Source organism: Mus musculus, chromosome 11 (genome assembly GCF_000001635.26).
Source record: "Mus musculus strain C57BL/6J chromosome 11, GRCm38.p6 C57BL/6J".
NCBI lineage: Eukaryota > Metazoa > Chordata > Mammalia > Rodentia > Muridae > Mus > Mus musculus.
Window position 1 is genome coordinate 60,591,162 of NC_000077.6, and position 18,446 is coordinate 60,609,607.

An 18,446-nucleotide genomic window follows, 5' to 3' on the forward strand; every position below is an offset into this window, starting at 1 on the left:
CACACACAAACACACTGAACAATCCACATACACACACAGAAAAAATATAGCCTTAAAGTAAGAGTTGCCTGGGCAGACTAAGTGTTAAGAAATTTGTGGAATATATTGCCCCCATTCTACAATGATTAAATGGAAGGAGATGGCAGAGGCAGTGTGTTAGAACCTGGAATCTCAGACAGGAATGGATCATATGGCCCCAGTCCCTGCAACCTGAAAGCCACCCTCCCAGTAGTTGTACCCAATCTGAGTCTAAGGCTTGCTCACAGCCACAGGTAGCTATCCTAGAGCCAGGGAACCAGAGAGAGCTGAACAGGAAAGGACACTTGCTGCCAAGTCTGATGATCTGAGTTTGGTCCCAGAACCCCAAGGAAAAGGTAGGAGAAAGAAAGCTGAGTCCACCAAGTTGTCTGTATGTGCCTCACTCCCACATCATACATGTATACATATACAGGTGCACTCATGTGCATACACTAGGTAGAATCAATAAAATGCTTTTTTTTCCCAGTTGATGGAAGGGACTTTATTTGATCTCAGGGTCACTCCAGCTATGACCTCATCTTCATTTGACCTTGGTTTGGGGGCACAGGTTGTTGGTATGGCCCCACTTCTTGCAACAGTCGACTGCACGAGGGTGCAGGCATGTGTAGCACTTGCAGCAGATCATCTTGTTACTTGTCCTTCTGGGCAAGCTGACACTGGCAGGGCTCAAGGATGCCACCTCGCAGACGCAGCACCAGGTACAAGGTGGAATGGTTCTGGATGTAGTAGTTGGAAAGGGTGCGTCCATCCTGCAGCTGTTTGCCGGCAAATACCAGCCTCTGCTGGTCAACTGGGATGCCTTCCTTGTCTTGGATCTTGACCTTGACATTCTTGATGGTGTCACTGGGCTCCACCTCAAAAGTGATGGTCTTGCCTGTCAGGGTCTTCACGAAGATCTGCATGTTTCCCTCTGCCAATTGGCCTCCTAGTGGAAGAGAAAATGAACTGTTTTAAAGGAAGAGCTCATACCAATATCCATGGTCAGGCCTGTGTCAAGGTGAGTCCTACCTCAGGTGAAGGATGAAGGAAGTCATTATCTTTGACTTTTTATTTTTTAACTTGGTATTTATTATCTATTATATGTAAATACACTGTAGCTGTTGTCTTCAGACACCCCAGAAGAGGGAGTCATCTTGTTATGGAAATTGTGAGCCTTCATGTGGTTGCTGGGATCTGAACTCAGGACCTTCAGAAGAGCAGTCATTGCCCCTAAGCACTCAGCCATCTCTCCAGCCCTTGACCTGTTCTTTATTGGCAGTCTCAGGATGTATTCCAGTCTAGCTGGGACTCAACATCCCCCTTGGCCTGTTCCTTCTGAGAGCCTGTTTTCTCCTCTGAAAAATGGACTCAGAGGGGATGACCCACCCCATCCTTTCTTCCCTAGTCAGCCCCTGGATGGAATATGCCAGTGCATAGGGTGTGTCAGCCTATCTGCATTCCTGCAAGAATCAGGGACTCACTGCTGCCCTATGACCAGCCTAGCTGATTCCTCTCCTGGTATCCTTCTCTCTCTCATCACTTAGCTTCTTTCTAAGCCCTCCCAACCCTGCCTAGATCTCCTGCAGGTATTTAGACCTGCCGAGCACCCAGACACCACCGAGAAGAAGCTGCCAGTAGGTTTGGGTGCTCCTGGTTGTTTGAGGCTCTCCTTTCACCCTCCCTGCTCCCTGGGACTTCCTTTTTTCCCTTTACAATCATTCTCACCTCTTCCATTTGCAGGGATGTAGACCAAGGAGACATTGGACCAAGTGTCTGCCCTTTCTTCCACTTACTTTTTTTTTTTTTTTTTAAGCTAGCTTACCTGAGGAACATCTCCAATGTGGTGTTTTGAGATGGCTTAGCTGTTAAGAGCACTGACTACTCTTACAGAAGTACTGATTTCAATTTCTAGCAACCACATGGTGGCTCAAAACCATGTGTAATGGTTTTTAATGCCTTCTTGTGGTGTTTCTAAAGACAGCTACAGTGTACTCATATACATGATATAAACAATATTTTAAAAAAAACATTTAATATGGGGATCTAGAGAAAGGACTAAAGGAGATTGAAGCCCCATAGACTTAAGAACACTATGAACCAAGCAGTGCTCCCAGAGCTCCCAGGGATTAAACCATCAACCAAAGAATACAAATGGAGGGACCCATGGCTCCAGCTGCATATGTAGCAGAGGATGGCCTTGTTGAACATCAATGAAAGGAGAGGCCCTTGGGCCTGAAAATGCTGGATACCCAGTGTAGGGGAATACCTGGATAGGGAATTGGGAATGGGTGGGTTGGTAAGCATGGAGAGGGAGAAGGGGATAGGGAATTTTCAGAGGGGAAACAAGGAAAGGGGATAGACAACATTTGAAACTTAAATAAAGAAAATATCTAAGAAAAAACATTTAATACCACTGGGGGAAATATTTAAGAATTGCACCATCCCACACTATACCCAGCTACTCTCTGCCCTTGGTCTCTCCTGCTCTAGGTTAGCCCCAAGGGGTGGTCTTCCCAGCTCTGGTTTGCTTTCCTCAGAGCCACTTTTACCTATTCAGCCATCTACCCCCTGTGGCAAGGTTGTCAGAAATCCCCTTAACACAGTAAATCAAATCTCTAGAAGCTTAGAAATAATCAGTCAGATTTATATATCAATACATTCTCAATTCACAAGATGACTACACCATCATTTCAGAGCCAGCTGATACTGATACAAGCTGCCCACCTAGATTAGACAAGTCACCCCAATGATTTTATCTTTTGTGATATTCATAGACACCTGTGGCTATTTAAGCCACTCAGGATCTGGATCATCTTCCTCTTCCTCCATTGTCCTGTCTCTGAAACTCTTAGCTCCACCTCCCCTTTCCCTGTCCAATCACAGGCTTCTGATTGTACTAAAAGTGAAATTAATTGAGGAAAAAAATTCTGCTACATAGTACCATACCCAGTCCTTTTAGGTTGCATTCAGTTCTTTATTTATAGCAGGAAAGCATTCTACCAATCCAGCTATGTACCCAGCCCTTCTCCTTTTCTGTGTCTATCAGATTTCCTCTCTATAGTCTAACTGGCCTGGAAATCACTATGTAGCACAGCCTGACCTTGAATTTGCAGTAATCCTCTTGCCTCAGTTTCCAGGTACTACCAAGCTACCATAACTCATTTGTATGTTATATAGTTGTTTGTCTGATTTAGTTTAGTTGTTACTAAATAGGACTAGAGAGATGGCTCACTGGTTGGAATACTTCATGCTGTGGGGCAGTGGTGGTGCACACCTTTAATCCCAACACTTGGGAAGCAGAGACAGTCAGATTTCTGAGTTTGATACCAGGCTGGTTTACAGAGTGAGTTCCAGGACAGCGAAGGCTATACAGAGAAACCCTGTCTCAAAAATAAATAAATAAACAAACAAAAAACAAACAAACAAATAAATAAATGCTTCATGCCTAGTGTGCGGGCTCATACATTTTAAACCCAGTACACAGGAGGCAGAAGCTTACTGAATTCTGTTAGGTTGAGGCCATCCAGGTACATGATAGAACCCTATCTCAAAAATGAAATGAAGTATAACCAGGCATTGTTGACAAGTCTATAACCCCATCCCTTAGAAGATAGCTGAGGCAAGAGAATTGCTGTGAGTTCAAAGCCTCTCAGGCTACAAGGCAAGAGCCCATCTCAAAAACAAAAACAAACAAGTGGGTCTGGACCATACAGAATTTCATTTGCCTCTGCATCATGGTCCAAGTTGTTCCACTCCACACATCTAGATCCTCTCCCTCTCCCCCTACCTCTCCACCACCCTCTCCCTCTCTTTCCCTCCCCATCTTCCTTTATCCCTCCACCTCATCCCTCCTTCCATACATTTTTATTTGCTATGCCCGTAAGATCAGCTTCAATTTTTTTTTAAGATTTATTTCATGTATTATGTATGTACACTGTTGCTGTCTTCAGACACACCAGAAGAGGGCATCAGATCCTATTTCAGATGGTTGTGAGCCACCACATGGTTGCTGGGAATTAAACCCAGGACCACTGTTCTCTTAACTTTTGAGCCATCTCTCCAGGCCAGCATCAAATTCCTGATTCAAGAGGCCCTCCTGTCTCCACTTCCTAAGTGCACAGGAGAGAAGGCACTTACCACATCTTTTTCTTTCCTTTTATAGGAATGTATTCAATTTAAAGAAAGAGCTTTCTAGCTCACAAATCAAGACACAGCCCATTGTGATGGGGAAGACCAGAAAGTCAGAGCCTGGGCAGCTGGTTATGTTTGTGTTTCTAGTCAGAATATGAAAGCAATGAACGTAGGCTTCCCAGATTTAAAAATCCACTAAAGAGGGGCTGCCTAGCTGGCTTAATGGTCAATAGCACTGGCTGCTCTTCCAGAGAGGTACTGAGTTCAATTCCCAGCAACCAGGTATTAGTCAGGGTTCTCTAGAGTCACAGAACTTATGGCTTAGCCTCTATATAGTAAAAGAATTTGTTGATAACTTACAGTCAGCAGTCCAACTCCCAACAATGGTCAGCTGCAGCTGTGAATGGAAGTCCAAGGATCTAGCAGTTGCTCAGTCCAACAAGGCAGCAGGCTTGGGGAGAGAGAGAGTGAATCTTCCTTCTTCCAATGTCCTTATATGGGCTCCAGCAGAAGGTGTAGCCCAGATTACAGGTGTGTGCCACCATACCGTTAATCCCAGATGACCTTGGAATTCAGAGATCACCCTCCCTTAATCTTCTGGTACTCATAGCCACTATGCCTTAAGATCTCCATACCAAGATCCAGGCCAGAAACTTCTCTCTCCAGCCTCCAGATTAGAATCACTGGGGAGCCTTCCATTTCTGGATTGTAGTTCATTCCAGATACAGTCAAGTTGACAACCAGGAATAGCCACTACAAACCACATGGTGGCTTATGACCATCTATAAGGGCATCTGATGCCCTCTTATAGCATGCAGGTGTGCATGCAGCAAAGAACCCACACTTGAGAGAGAGAGAAAGATAGAGAGAATGAGAGGAAGTGGGAGAGCAAGAGAGAGAGAGAGAGAATGAGAGGAAGTAGGAGAGGGAGAGAAAGACAGAGTAAGAGAGAGAAATGAGAACATATTTTTAAAAAGATTGACTTATTTATTATGGATACAGCTTTCTGCCTGCATGTATCCTGCAGGGCACAAAGGCATAAGACTCATCATGGGTGGTTGTGATCCACCATGTGTTTGCTGCGAATTGAACTCAGGACCTCTGGAACCCCAGACAGGTCTCTTAAACTCTGAGCCATCTCTTCAGCCAAAGAAGATTTATTTACAAAAAAAAAACAAAACCATACTGAAGTTAAAATTTGCCAACATGTAGCCAAAATGGGCAGCTCTCTTCAGGCAAAGAACATTTATTTAAAAAAAAAAAAACATACTGAAGTTAAATTTTGCCAGCATTTAGGCAAAATGGGCAGCCTGGTCAACACAATGAGTTCCAGGGTAGCCAGGCTGCACAGAGAAGCCCTGCCTCCAAAGGAAAAAAAAAACCCACAAAATTTATTTGTAAAAATTATGATTGTATTGGCTAATATTATGTCAACTGAACACAGAATTTCTCTGAAAGGAGTAAATTTCCCTGAGAAAAAATGCAGCCAGGTAGTGGTAGCACAAGCCTTTAATCCTAGCACTTGGGAGGCCAACGCAGGTAGATTTCTGTGTTCCCTGCCAGCCTGGTCAACAAAGTGAGTTCCAGGACAGCCAGGATGTGCAAGAAACCCTGTATTGAAAGAACCAAAAGAAAAAAATCCTCTTTAAGATCCTGCTTGAGGGCATTTTTAAATTAATTTTCTTACTATTTTCTTATTAGTGATTAATGGAGGGGGGCCCTGTCTGTTATGGGTGGTGCCATCCCTGGCACAAATTCCTGGGTTCTATAAGAAAACAGATCCAGGCCTGGTGGGAAACACCTTTAATTCCAGCACTCAAGAGGCAGAGGCAGGGGGGCTGGTGAGATGGCTCAGTGATTAAGAGCACTGACTGCTCTTCCAAAGGTCTTGAGTTCAATTCCCAGCAGCCGCATGGTGGCTCACAACCATCTGTAAGGAAATCTGATGGCCTCTTTTGGAGTGTCTGAAGATAGGTACAGTGTACTTACATATAATAAATAAATAAATATTTTTAAAAAAAAAAGAGGCAGAGGCTGGCAGATCTCTTAGTTCAAAGCCAGCCTGGTCTACAGAGTAAGTTCCATGACATAGAGAAAACCTGTCTCAGAAAACCAGAAAGGAAGAAGGAAAGAAAGAAAGAAAGAAAGAAAGAAAGAAAGAAAGAAAGAAAGAAAGAAAGAAAGGAAGGAAGAAAGAAAGAGAAAAGAAAGAAAAAGAAAAAAGAAAACAGGTTGAGCCAGCCATGAGGAGGAAGCCAGTAAACAGCATCTCTCCAGGGACCCTGCATCAGCTCCTGCCTCCAAGTTCCTGCCCTGCTTGAGCTCATGCCCTCACTGCTCTTGGTGATGAACTGTTTGTTATATGGGACTGTGAGGAAGAGGAACCCTCTCCTCCCCAAGGCCCTTTTGGTCATAGTGTTTCATCACAGCAATAGTGACCCTAACTAAGATGGGGATGTAGCTCAGTTGGTAGAGAGCTCACCTAGCAGGCCCTGAGTTCTGAATTTGATCCCTCATGCTGTGCACAGTGTGTGTCTTGGTGGTGGTGCATGCTTACAGTCCTGCAGCAGGGAGGTCGCTGAAGGCAGATCAAGAGGGAAGTTGGGCAGGCTGTCTGGAGAAACCTGTGTTAAAAGACTGGCCTTGTTGTTGCAGAAAGAAAAACAGGAGTGAAGCAGTCCAGAAAGGCAAGCTCTTTCTGTGAAATGGGTACACTGTGGTGGCCACTGGCTTTCATCTCCACTGCAAGGGGGAATGTGGCATTTCCTGAGAGTCTAATCCTGGTTGACTTCTTTGGAAAGCTGTGGAAAGGAGATGAAGGAGCTGACAGGGTGAGACCTGTCAGGGACGCCTGGCTGTCCCAATGCAGCTCTTCCTTTGTGTAAATGAAGGGTTTGCCCTCTTGTTTGATTTTTCCCCCTAATTTTTATGTGCATAGGTATTTTGTGTGCCTGTTTGTCTTCTTACTACATTGTGACCAATGAGGCTGAAAGAGGGTGTCAGGTTCCCTTTAAGTGGAGTTACAGTGCCACCATGTAGACACAGGGAATCAGGTCTCATCTCTCCAGCCCTGGGAATTGCAATCTTTTCATCTCCTCCACCTGGTAAAACCCTTGTTCATACAAGGCATGGAGAGATGGTGCAGTGGTTCAGAGCACTGGCCTCTCTCTTCCAGTGCTCTTCCAGGGAACTTGAGTTCAGTTCCCAGAGACCACTTCAGTCAGCTGACAACTACCTGCAACTCTACTTCCAAAGGATCCCATGCTGTCTTCTGGTGTGAAGGGCACCTACATATATTTGGAAGGTGTGGGTTCATGCACACATTCACAGACACACATCACTCATAGTAGACATAAATCTTAAAAATAATAAATTTTTGGCAGAAAAGCTTACAGAGTGGGAGGGTATGTTGTATATTAGTCCTTGGTAGGCTAGCGAATTTTTTCTTTGTTTGTTTGTTTGATTGATTTTTGTTTTGTTTTGTTTTTGCGACATGGTTTCTCTGTTTTGTCCTGGTTGTCCTGGAACTCACTCTGTAGACCATGCTGGACTGAAACTCAGAAGTCTGCCTGCCTCTGCTTCCCAAGTTCTGGGATTAGAGGCATTACTGACTGACTAGCTAGCCAAATTTTTAAAACAGTTCTGTACCAGGAGCATGCCTTCAATCCTGGTACTCAGGAGGCAGAGGCTGGAGGATATTTGCGTTTGAGGTCAGCCTGGTCTACAGAGGTTGTTCTGGGCTCTTCAGAGATATACAGAGAAATTTTGCCTCCAAAAAACTAAATAAATAAATAAATAAATAAATGGAAAAGGAAAAGAAAAAGAAGAAAGTTTGAGCTGGGCTATAGGTAAATGTTGGGTTTGAAGCCCAGGACAAAAGGCTGAGGTGTCTAACTATCAAAGCAGACCTGCCTGCTGTATTTTCCTTCCTCCCTCAGAAGTTGTAGTTACTCACTCTTTCTACCTTCATGGCTATTGGCTGCTGCAACTGCTCTCCCCTCTTGTCCTCTCCACTCCCTGCTCTCCTCACATGGTACAGCTTAAGTCAGCTCATGTCCACACTGGGCTCTCCCAGACATCCCTACCCCTCTATGCTTGCCCACATAACTAAAGTAAACCTTCTCCTCCCTCATACTTAGGGAATGTAAGTATCATTTCTTATTTTTTTCACCAATCATGTTTTCTTTCCTTTTTATTTATTCGTCTTCCTTCATTTCTTCTCCTTTTGATTCTTTAAACACCTGTTACAGCAGCAGGTATGGAGGCTGAGGAAGACCAGGAATTCAAGAGCAACTTAGGTTATATAGTAGGATAGCAACACCTATCTCAGAAACAAAAGCATAGGCCAGGTGTAGTGACAGGTGTGATAGCACACATCTTTAATCCCATCATCAGTCCAGAGGCTGCCCTGTGAGTCTGATCTATGTAGTAAATTCTAGACCTGTCAGGACTACCCAGTGAAATACTATCAAAAATAAGGACTAGGTCAATAAATACATTATAAAAAATAAAACTCATCTTTATATTTTGTTTTAAAATTGATTTTATATATATATATATATATATATATATATATATATATATATACACGCACACACACACACACACACATTTATCTGTATCTGTATTGAGTGCTCTGTCTGCATGTACACCTATATGCTTGACGGTGGTGAAACCCCAAGGGGTTGCTGGAAATTGAACTCAGGACCTCTAGAAGAGCAGTCAGCACTCTTTCCACTGTGCCAACTCTCCATCCCCCATTCAATTCTTACCACAATTTCTAACACCACACTTAGGATTAGTCAAATCCTAATTCTACAAATGCCATTAGCAAGCAGTATCCTCTCTGGCCTCACTGTCTTCCTCTGTAAAATAACCATAGCTTTCAGCTGTCAGTGTTGGCACATGCTTTTAATCCCAGCACTGAGGAGGCAGAGGCAGGAAGATCTCTGAGTTCAAGCCAGCCTGGTCTCCTAAACAAGTTCCAGGACAGGCAGTGCTACATAGAGAAACCTTATGGCAAAACACCAACTACTACAACAACAACAACAAACACACACACAAACACACTGAACAATCCACTTACACACACAAAAAAAATATAGCCTTAAAGTAAGAGTTGCCTGGGCAGACTAAGTGTTAAGAAATTTGCGGAATATATTGCCCCCATTCTACAATGAGGAAATGGAAGGAGATGGCAGAGGCAGTGTGTTAGAACCTGGAATCTCAGACAGGAATGGATCATATGGCCCCAGTCCCTGCAACCTGAAAGCCACCCTCCCAATAGTTGTACCCCAATCTGAGTCTAAGGCTTGCTCACAGCCACAGGTAGCTATCCTAGAGCCAGGGAACCAGAGAGAGCTGAACAGGAAAGGACACTTGCTGCCAAGTCTGATGATCTGAGTTTGGTCCCAGAACCCCAAGGAAAAGGTAGGAGAAAGAAAGCTGAGTCCACCAAGTTGTCTGTATGTGCCTCACTCCCACATCATACATGTATGCATATACAGGTGCACTCATGTGCATACACTAGGTAGAATCAATAAAATGCTTTTTTTTTCCCAGTTGATGGAAGGGACTTTATTTGATCTCAGGGTCACTCCAGCTATGACCTCATCTTCATTTGACCTTGGTTTGGGGGCGCAGGTTGTTGGTATGGCCCCACTTCTTGCAGCAGTCGACTGCACGAGGGTGCAGGCATGTGTAGCACTTGCAGCAGATCATCTTGTTACTTGTCCTTCTGGGCAAGCTGACACTGGCAGGGCTCAAGGATGCCACCTCGCAGACGCAGCACCAGGTACAAGGTGGAATGGTTCTGGATGTAGTAGTTGGAAAGGGTGCGTCCATCCTGCAGCTGTTTGCCGGCAAATACCAGCCTCTGCTGGTCAACTGGGATGCCTTCCTTGTCTTGGATCTTGACCTTGACATTCTTGATGGTGTCACTGGGCTCCACCTCAAAAGTGATGGTCTTGCCTGTCAGGGTCTTCACGAAGATCTGCATGTTTCCCTCTGCCAATTGGCCTCCTAGTGGAAGAGAAAATGAACTGTTTTAAAGGAAGAGCTCATACCAATATCCATGGTCAGGCCTGTGTCAAGGTGAGTCCTACCTCAGGTGAAGGATGAAGGAAGTCATTATCTTTGACTTTTTATTTTTTAACTTGGTATTTATTATCTATTATATGTAAATACACTGTAGCTGTTGTCTTCAGACACCCCAGAAGAGGGAGTCATCTTGTTATGGAAATTGTGAGCCTTCATGTGGTTGCTGGGATCTGAACTCAGGACCTTCAGAAGAGCAGTCATTGCCCCTAAGCACTCAGCCATCTCTCCAGCCCTTGACCTGTTCTTTATTGGCAGTCTCAGGATGTATTCCAGTCTAGCTGGGACTCAACATCCCCCTTGGCCTGTTCCTTCTGAGAGCCTGTTTTCTCCTCTGAAAAATGGACTCAGAGGGGATGACCCACCCCATCCTTTCTTCCCTAGTCAGCCCCTGGATGGAATATGCCAGTGCATAGGGTGTGTCAGCCTATCTGCATTCCTGCAAGAATCAGGGACTCACTGCTGCCCTATGACCAGCCTAGCTGATTCCTCTCCTGGTATCCTTCTCTCTCTCATCACTTAGCTTCTTTCTAAGCCCTCCCAACCCTGCCTAGATCTCCTGCAGGTATTTAGACCTGCCGAGCACCCAGACACCACCGAGAAGAAGCTGCCAGTAGGTTTGGGTGCTCCTGGTTGTTTGAGGCTCTCCTTTCACCCTCCCTGCTCCCTGGGACTTCCTTTTTTCCCTTTACAATCATTCTCACCTCTTCCATTTGCAGGGATGTAGACCAAGGAGACATTGGACCAAGTGTCTGCCCTTTCTTCCACTTACTTTTTTTTTTTTTTTAAGCTAGCTTACCTGAGGAACATCTCCAATGTGGTGTTTTGAGATGGCTTAGCTGTTAAGAGCACTGACTACTCTTACAGAAGTACTGATTTCAATTTCTAGCAACCACATGGTGGCTCAAAACCATGTGTAATGGTTTTTAATGCCTTCTTGTGGTGTTTCTAAAGACAGCTACAGTGTACTCATATACATGATATAAACAATATTTAAAAAAAAACATTTAATATGGGGATCTAGAGAAAGGACTAAAGGAGATTGAAGCCCCATAGACTTAAGAACACTATGAACCAAGCAGTGCTCCCAGAGCTCCCAGGGATTAAACCATCAACCAAGGAATACAAATGGGGGGACCCATGGCTCCAGCTGCATATGTAGCAGAGGATAGCCTTGTTGAACATCAATGAAAGGAGAGGCCCTTGGGCCTGAAAATGCTGGATACCCAGTGTAGGGGAATACCTGGATAGGGAATTGGGAATGGGTGGGTTGGTAAGCATGGAGAGGGAGAAGGGGATAGGGAATTTTCAGAGGGGAAACAAGGAAAGGGGATAGACAACATTTGAAACTTAAATAAAGAAAATATCTAAGAAAAAACATTTAATACCACTGGGGGAAATATTTAAGAATTGCACCATCCCACACTATACCCAGCTACTCTCTGCCCTTGGTCTCTCCTGCTCTAGGTTAGCCCCAAGGGGTGGTCTTCCCAGCTCTGGTTTGCTTTCCTCAGAGCCACTTTTACCTATTCAGCCATCTACCCCCTGTGGCAAGGTTGTCAGAAATCCCCTTAACACAGTAAATCAAATCTCTAGAAGCTTAGAAATAATCAGTCAGATTTATATATCAATACATTCTCAATTCACAAGATGACTACACCATCATTTCAGAGCCAGCTGATACTGATACAAGCTGCCCACCTAGATTAGACAAGTCACCCCAATGATTTTATCTTTTGTGATATTCATAGACACCTGTGGCTATTTAAGCCACTCAGGATCTGGATCATCTTCCTCTTCCTCCATTGTCCTGTCTCTGAAACTCTTAGCTCCACCTCCCCTTTCCCTGTCCAATCACAGGCTTCTGATTGTACTAAAAGTGAAATTAATTGAGGAAAAAAATTCTGCTACATAGTACCATACCCAGTCCTTTTAGGTTGCATTCAGTTCTTTATTTATAGCAGGAAAGCATTCTACCAATCCAGCTATGTACCCAGCCCTTCTCCTTTTCTGTGTCTATCAGATTTCCTCTCTATAGTCTAACTGGCCTGGAAATCACTATGTAGCACAGCCTGACCTTGAATTTGCAGTAATCCTCTTGCCTCAGTTTCCAGGTACTACCAAGCTACCATAACTCATTTGTATGTTATATAGTTGTTTGTCTGATTTAGTTTAGTTGTTACTAAATAGGACTAGAGAGATGGCTCACTGGTTGGAATACTTCATGCTGTGGGGCAGTGGTGGTGCACACCTTTAATCCCAACACTTGGGAAGCAGAGACAGTCAGATTTCTGAGTTTGATACCAGGCTGGTTTACAGAGTGAGTTCCAGGACAGCGAAGGCTATACAGAGAAACCCTGTCTCAAAAATAAATAAATAAACAAACAAAAAACAAACAAACAAATAAATAAATGCTTCATGCCTAGTGTGCGGGCTCATACATTTTAAACCCAGTACTCAGGAGGCAGAAGCTTACTGAATTCTGTTAGGTTGAGGCCATCCAGGTACATGATAGAACCCTATCTCAAAAATGAAATGAAGTATAACCAGGCATTGTTGACAAGTCTATAACCCCATCCCTTAGAAGATAGCTGAGGCAAGAGAATTGCTGTGAGTTCAAAGCCTCTCAGGCTACAAGGCAAGAGCCCATCTCAAAAACAAAAACAAACAAGTGGGTCTGGACCATACAGAATTTCATTTGCCTCTGCATCATGGTCCAAGTTGTTCCACTCCACACATCTAGATCCTCTCCCTCTCCCCCTACCTCTCCACCACCCTCTCCCTCTCTTTCCCTCCCCATCTTCCTTTATCCCTCCACCTCATCCCTCCTTCCATACATTTTTATTTGCTATGCCCGTAAGATCAGCTTCAATTTTTTTTTAAGATTTATTTCATGTATTATGTATGTACACTGTTGCTGTCTTCAGACACACCAGAAGAGGGCATCAGATCCTATTTCAGATGGTTGTGAGCCACCACATGGTTGCTGGGAATTAAACCCAGGACCACTGTTCTCTTAACTTTTGAGCCATCTCTCCAGGCCAGCATCAAATTCCTGATTCAAGAGGCCCTCCTGTCTCCACTTCCTAAGTGCACAGGAGAGAAGGCACTTACCACATCTTTTTCTTTCCTTTTATAGGAATGTATTCAATTTAAAGAAAGAGCTTTCTAGCTCACAAATCAAGACACAGCCCATTGTGATGGGGAAGACCAGAAAGTCAGAGCCTGGGCAGCTGGTTATGTTTGTGTTTCTAGTCAGAATATGAAAGCAATGTATTTAGGCTTCTCAGATGTAAAATTTCACTAAAGAGGGGCTGCCTAGCTGGCTTAATGGTCAATAGCACTGGCTGCTCTTCCAGAGAGGTACTGAGTTCAATTCCCAGCAACCAGGTATTAGTCAGGGTTCTCTAGAGTCACAGAACTTATGGCTTAGCCTCTATATAGTAAAAGAATTTGTTGATAACTTACAGTCAGCAGTCCAACTCCCAACAATGGTCAGCTGCAGCTGTGAATGGAAGTCCAAGGATCTAGCAGTTGCTCAGTCCAACAAGGCAGCAGGCTTGGGGAGAGAGAGAGTGAATCTTCCTTCTTCCAATGTCCTTATATGGGCTCCAGCAGAAGGTGTAGCCCAGATTACAGGTGTGTGCCACCATACCGTTAATCCCAGATGACCTTGGAATTCAGAGATCACCCTCCCTTAATCTTCTGGTACTCATAGCCACTATGCCTTAAGATCTCCATACCAAGATCCAGGCCAGAAACTTCTCTCTCCAGCCTCCAGAACGAATCACTGGGGAGCCTTCCATTTCTGGATTGTAGTTCATTCCAGATACAGTCAAGTTGACAACCAGGAATAGCCACTACAAACCACATGGTGGCTTATGACCATCTATAAGGGCATCTGATGCCCTCTTATAGCATGCAGTTGTGCATGCAGCAAAGAACCCACACTTGAGAGAGAGAGAAAGATAGAGAGAATGAGAGGAAGTGGGAGAGCAAGAGAGAGAGAGAGAGAATGAGAGGAAGTAGGAGAGGGAGAGAAAGACAGAGTAAGAGAGAGAAATGAGAACATATTTTTAAAAAGATTGACTTATTTATTATGGATACAGCTTTCTGCCTGCATGTATCCTGCAGGGCACAAAGGCATAAGACTCATCATGGGTGGTTGTGATCCACCATGTGTTTGCTGCGAATTGAACTCAGGACCTCTGGAACCCCAGACAGGTCTCTTAAACTCTGAGCCATCTCTTCAGCCAAAGAAGATTTATTTACAAAAAAAAAACAAAACCATACTGAAGTTAAAATTTGCCAACATGTAGCCAAAATGGGCAGCTCTCTTCAGGCAAAGAACATTTATTTAAAAAAAAAAAACATACTGAAGTTAAATTTTGCCAGCATTTAGGCAAAATGGGCAGCCTGGTCAACACAATGAGTTCCAGGGTAGCCAGGCTGCACAGAGAAGCCCTGCCTCCAAAGGAAAAAAAAAACCCACAAAATTTATTTGTAAAAATTATGATTGTATTGGCTAATATTATGTCAACTGAACACAGAATTTCTCTGAAAGGAGTAAATTTCCCTGAGAAAAAATGCAGCCAGGTAGTGGTAGCACAAGCCTTTAATCCTAGCACTTGGGAGGCCAACGCAGGTAGATTTCTGTGTTCCCTGCCAGCCTGGTCAACAAAGTGAGTTCCAGGACAGCCAGGATGTGCAAGAAACCCTGTATTGAAAGAACCAAAAGAAAAAAATCCTCTTTAAGATCCTGCTTGAGGGCATTTTTAAATTAATTTTCTTACTATTTTCTTATTAGTGATTAATGGAGGGGGGCCCTGTCTGTTATGGGTGGTGCCATCCCTGGCACAAATTCCTGGGTTCTATAAGAAAACAGATCCAGGCCTGGTGGGAAACACCTTTAATTCCAGCACTCAAGAGGCAGAGGCAGGGGGGCTGGTGAGATGGCTCAGTGATTAAGAGCACTGACTGCTCTTCCAAAGGTCTTGAGTTCAATTCCCAGCAGCCGCATGGTGGCTCACAACCATCTGTAAGGAAATCTGATGGCCTCTTTTGGAGTGTCTGAAGATAGGTACAGTGTACTTACATATAATAAATAAATAAATATTTTTAAAAAAAAAAGAGGCAGAGGCTGGCAGATCTCTTAGTTCAAAGCCAGCCTGGTCTACAGAGTAAGTTCCATGACATAGAGAAAACCTGTCTCAGAAAACCAGAAAGGAAGAAGGAAAGAAAGAAAGAAAGAAAGAAAGAAAGAAAGAAAGAAAGAAAGAAAGAAAGAAAGGAAGGAAGAAAGAAAGAGAAAAGAAAGAAAAAGAAAAAAGAAAACAGGTTGAGCCAGCCATGAGGAGGAAGCCAGTAAACAGCATCTCTCCAGGGACCCTGCATCAGCTCCTGCCTCCAAGTTCCTGCCCTGCTTGAGCTCATGCCCTCACTGCTCTTGGTGATGAACTGTTTGTTATATGGGACTGTGAGGAAGAGGAACCCTCTCCTCCCCAAGGCCCTTTTGGTCATAGTGTTTCATCACAGCAATAGTGACCCTGACTAAGATGGGGATGTAGCTCAGTTGGTAGAGAGCTCACCTAGCAGGCCCTGAGTTCTGAATTTGATCCCTCATGCTGTGCACAGTGTGTGTCTTGGTGGTGGTGCATGCTTACAGTCCTGCAGCAGGGAGGTCGCTGAAGGCAGATCAAGAGGGAAGTTGGGCAGGCTGTCTGGAGAAACCTGTGTTAAAAGACTGGCCTTGTTGTTGCAGAAAGAAAAACAGGAGTGAAGCAGTCCAGAAAGGCAAGCTCTTTCTGTGAAATGGGTACACTGTGGTGGCCACTGGCTTTCATCTCCACTGCAAGGGGGAATGTGGCATTTCCTGAGAGTCTAATCCTGGTTGACTTCTTTGGAAAGCTGTGGAAAGGAGATGAAGGAGCTGACAGGGTGAGACCTGTCAGGGACGCCTGGCTGTCCCAATGCAGCTCTTCCTTTGTGTAAATGAAGGGTTTGCCCTCTTGTTTGATTTTTCCCCCTAATTTTTATGTGCATAGGTATTTTGTGTGCCTGTTTGTCTTCTTACTACATTGTGACCAATGAGGCTGAAAGAGGGTGTCAGGTTCCCTTTAAGTGGAGTTACAGTGCCACCATGTAGACACAGGGAATCAGGTCTCATCTCTCCAGCCCTGGGAATTGCAATCTTTTCATCTCCTCCACCTGGTAAAACCCTTGTTCATACAAGGCATGGAGAGATGGTGCAGTGGTTCAGAGCACTGGCCTCTCTCTTCCAGTGCTCTTCCAGGGAACTTGAGTTCAGTTCCCAGAGACCACTTCAGTCAGCTGACAACTACCTGCAACTCTACTTCCAAAGGATCCCATGCTGTCTTCTGGTGTGAAGGGCACCTACATATATTTGGAAGGTGTGGGTTCATGCACACATTCACAGACACACATCACTCATAGTAGACATAAATCTTAAAAATAATAAATTTTTGGCAGAAAAGCTTACAGAGTGGGAGGGTATGTTGTATATTAGTCCTTGGTAGGCTAGCGAATTTTTTCTTTGTTTGTTTGTTTGATTGATTTTTGTTTTGTTTTGTTTTTGCGACATGGTTTCTCTGTTTTGTCCTGGTTGTCCTGGAACTCACTCTGTAGACCATGCTGGACTGAAACTCAGAAGTCTGCCTGTCTCTGCCTCCCAAGTTCTGGGATTAGAGGCATTACTGACTGACTAGCTAGCCAAATTTTTAAAACAGTTCTGTACCAGGAGCATGCCTTCAATCCTGGTACTCAGGAGGCAGAGGCTGGAGGATATTTGCGTTTGAGGTCAGCCTGGTCTACAGAGGTTGTTCTGGGCTCTTCAGAGATATACAGAGAAATTTTGCCTCCAAAAAACTAAATAAATAAATAAATAAATAAATAAATAAATGGAAAAGGAAAAGAAAAAGAAGAAAGTTTGAGCTGGGCTATAGGTAAATGTTGGGTTTGAAGCCCAGGACAAAAGGCTGAGGTGTCTAACTATCAAAGCAGACCTGCCTGCTGTATTTTCCTTCCTCCCTCAGAAGTTGTAGTTACTCACTCTTTCTACCTTCATGGCTATTGGCTGCTGCAACTGCTCTCCCCTCTTGTCCTCTCCACTCCCTGCTCTCCTCACATGGTACAGCTTAAGTCAGCTCATGTCCACACTGGGCTCTCCCAGACATCCCTACCCCTCTATGCTTGCCCACATAACTAAAGTAAACCTTCTCCTCCCTCATACTTAGGGAATGTAAGTATCATTTCTTTTTTTTTTTCACCAATCATGTTTTCTTTCCTTTTTATTTATTCGTCTTCCTTCATTTCTTCTCCTTTTGATTCTTTAAACACCTGTTACAGCAGCAGGTATGGAGGCTGAGGAAGACCAGGAATTCAAGAGCAACTTAGGTTATATAGTAGGATAGCAACACCTATCTCAGAAACAAAAGCATAGGCCAGGTGTAGTGACAGGTGTGATAGCACACATCTTTAATCCCATCATCAGTCCAGAGGCTGCCCTGTGAGTCTGATCTATGTAGTAAATTCTAGACCTGTCAGGACTACCCAGTGAAATACTATCAAAAATAAGGACTAGGTCAATAAATACATTATAAAAAATAAAACTCATCTTTTTATTTGGTTTTAAAATTGATTTTATATATATATATATATATATATATATATATATATATATACACGCACACACACACACACACACATTTATCTGTATCTGTATTGAGTGCTCTGTCTGCATGTACACCTATATGCTTGACGGTGGTGAAACCCCAAGGGGTTGCTGGAAATTGAACTCAGGACCTCTAGAAGAGCAGTCAGCACTCTTTCCACTGTGCCAACTCTCCATCCCCCATTCAATTCTTACCACAATTTCTAACACCACACTTAGGATTAGTCAAATCCTAATTCTACAAATGCCATTAGCAAGCAGTATCCTCTCTGGCCTCACTGTCTTCCTCTGTAAAATAACCATAGCTTTCAGCTGTCAGTGTTGGCACATGCTTTTAATCCCAGCACTGAGGAGGCAGAGGCAGGAAGATCTCTGAGTTCAAGCCAGCCTGGTCTCCTAAACAAGTTCCAGGACAGGCAGTGCTACATAGAGAAACCTTATGGCAAAACAGCAACTACTACAACAACAACAACAAACACACACACAAACACACTGAACAATCCACTTACAC

At 43.9% G+C, this 18,446-nt stretch overlaps 1 pseudogene; it reads right to left on the reverse strand.

Moving 5' to 3' along the window:
* Window positions 1-492: 492 nt before the first annotated feature.
* On the reverse strand, window positions 493-10,164 carry Gm12621 (annotated as a pseudogene).
* Window positions 10,165-18,446: the final 8,282 nt, after the last annotated feature.